This window comes from Hyperolius riggenbachi, chromosome 3 (genome assembly GCF_040937935.1).
Source record: "Hyperolius riggenbachi isolate aHypRig1 chromosome 3, aHypRig1.pri, whole genome shotgun sequence".
Lineage (NCBI taxonomy): Eukaryota > Metazoa > Chordata > Amphibia > Anura > Hyperoliidae > Hyperolius > Hyperolius riggenbachi.
The window spans coordinates 381,767,875-381,770,579 of record NC_090648.1 but is presented as its reverse complement, the minus strand read 5'-3'; positions in this window follow the sequence as shown (position 1 = coordinate 381,770,579).

The following is a 2,705-nucleotide window of genomic DNA, read 5'->3' as shown; positions in this document are numbered from 1 at the left end:
CTCTGAAGTGTGGCAGTGTATGTATTGTCTACAGTATACAGCAGGTATAGCCTGTGTGTCCTATATGCAGACGCTGCATAAACTGAAAACAGTTACCTTACAGTGTACCAGAGACGTATCTCTCTGGCGGCTGCCGGAGAGATACGTAGAGGGCGCACTTCTCTTGCGCAGGTTTCCTTTCAATTATATAACAATACACAGACAAGGGTTTATAAAACACACACGCACGCACGCACACACACACACACACACACACACACCACCCCACCCCCCCTACAAGCAACGTGTTGGAAAAAGGGTGTTTGCCCACTTTTTTAATATCAATATTAGAAGACCATAATGTTCAGAAATCACTGATGCCGAATAAACTGGAACTAGGTTTATTTACAGCTGCTGTACATCAAGCCATGCTTTGCTTTTTATCCAGTACAGAATGGCAGGCAGGAACAGGAGTCAATAGGTCTAGAACACTTGTACTAGTTTACATCAACTGTAAAAAAAAAGAAAGGTGGACTGTATTGGACTCCTAAAGGATGAGGGAGGGAACTCAATGGTGGATGGCCAACAGTGCCGTGCACAGGATCCTCAAGGGGGTGGTGCTCAAATTTAAAAAAGGGGCCCTAATCAATCAATCGTGCTAAATTGTGTATGTGAAACCTTCTCTCCACAACGCAGAATTAAAGGGAAGTTCCACAGTTGGTTAAAAAAAAAACTACTAATCCACATACCTGGGGCTTCCTCCAGCCCGTGGCAGGCAGGATGTGCCCTCAACGCCGCTCCGGAGGCTCCCAGTCTTCTCCGGTGGCTCACCCGACCTGGCCAGGCCGGCTTCCTGGTCGGGCTTCTCCTTGTCCTCCAACGTGCATCTCACGCGGTCGCGCTGACGTCATCGGACGTCCTACGGACTGTACTGCGCAGGCGCAGAACTACTGAGCCTGCGCAGTACAGCCTGGAGGACGTCCGATGACGTCAGCGCGACAGCGCGAGATGCACATTGGAGCGCACAAGAGCCCAACCTGGAAGCCGGCCTGGCCAGGTCGGGTGAACCACTGGAGAAGACCGGGAGCCTCCGGAGCGGCGTCGAGGGCACGTCCTGCCTGCCACGGGCTGGAGGAAGCCCCAGGTAAGTGGATTAGTATTTTTATTTCTCCGCGAACCCTCCCTTTAAGCAGTCTTAGCCCCCCCCCCTTAGCAATATCAGGCAGGAGCAGAACTTTAGAAGTTAAAAAAACAAGCAGCTCTGTTCTCCAACGTTCTCTCCTTCCCCACACATCCTGCAGCAGGACCACAGGAGCCTTGCTGGTATTACAGTCATGGTGACGAGCGGGCAGCTAGGATACCAGGGCTGGATTACATGCTGATGGGGCCCCTTAGACTTTGACAGGGCCCCAATCAGGTGCTTGGAATGATTAGTGGGATAATCCGGCCCTGCTGGGTATCACATAGGTGCAAATACTTGGTGCCATTCCTGCACTGGGTGCTAGCTATGGATGGGCATTGTGTGTCATGTGGGTTCTGAGTGCAGGTAGTTCGGGTGTTAATACTGGTTATGTGGGTGCACACAGTGGGTGCCATGTGGAGGCTGTGTGCTGGTGTGTGGGTGCCAATGCCATGTTGGGGCTGTGTGCAAGTACTGTACCATGTGGGTGTGAATACTGGGTGCCAGCTATAGGGTGAAGTGTGTGTGTGTGTGCGTGCGTGTGTTTAGACTGGATATCATGTGGGTGCTTGATGCAAGTACTGGGTGCTTACTATAGTGGGGGTTACTGGCTGAGTGTAATGTGGGTGCTGGATATTGGTGGGATTGCTGTGGGTGCAGGGGGTGAGAGGTCACTGTGGGTGCCAGCATAGTACCTGCTAGGGGAGGTAGAGGTCAGTGTGGGTGCTGGGGGAAGGGTAGGTCACTGTGGATACGGGGGGGTGAGAGAAGTAACTGTGGGTTCTGTGGACGGTCAGTATGGGTGCTGGAGAAAAGGGAGGTCACCGTGGGTGCTTGGGGGGGGGGGGGGTCACTGTGGATCTTGGGGAAGGAAGAGGTCATTGTGGGTGCAGCTGGTGGAATAGACACACTTCATTTCAAAGTGTCCCAGGCGGGGGTGGGGCTTCCTGGGGGTGGGCGTGGCTTATAGCGGGCGGTGGAGCTTTTTTTGCGCGGCCAGAGGGGCCTTTTTTGAGGGCTTTAAAAAGGGGTGTGCCTGGGTACCCAGAGCACCCCCCTCTGCACGTGCCTGATGACCAAGGTAGGGCGGACCTATTAAATGCTTTCTTTGCTTCTGTCTTCACAAGGGAAACATCACTGTTGCAAATTGCAGATGTGGAAGGGTCTCAATCTTCCAATTGTAATATTAAATACTTTACGCAAGAATAAGTCAAGGCAAGACTAAATAAAATAAAAACAGATAAGGTACCTGGCATGGATGGCATATATGCTCGGGTCCTAATGCTGGGAATACACGGCTTGATTCTGAGCATTTTAGATGGCTCGATAGATCATTTCCGACATGTTCGATTTCGCGCCTAATCGTTTCCGCGCTTGATTCTGCATGGAGGACAATGGGAAAAGATAAAAAAAAATGAGTGGAAGATGAAAGAATCGCCTGCAGAATCGGGCACGGAAAACGATCTAGTGCGGAATCGAGCAGCAAAATCGACCCGTGTATTCCCAGCATAAGGAATTAAGTTCAGTTATCCATAAACCCCTTTAT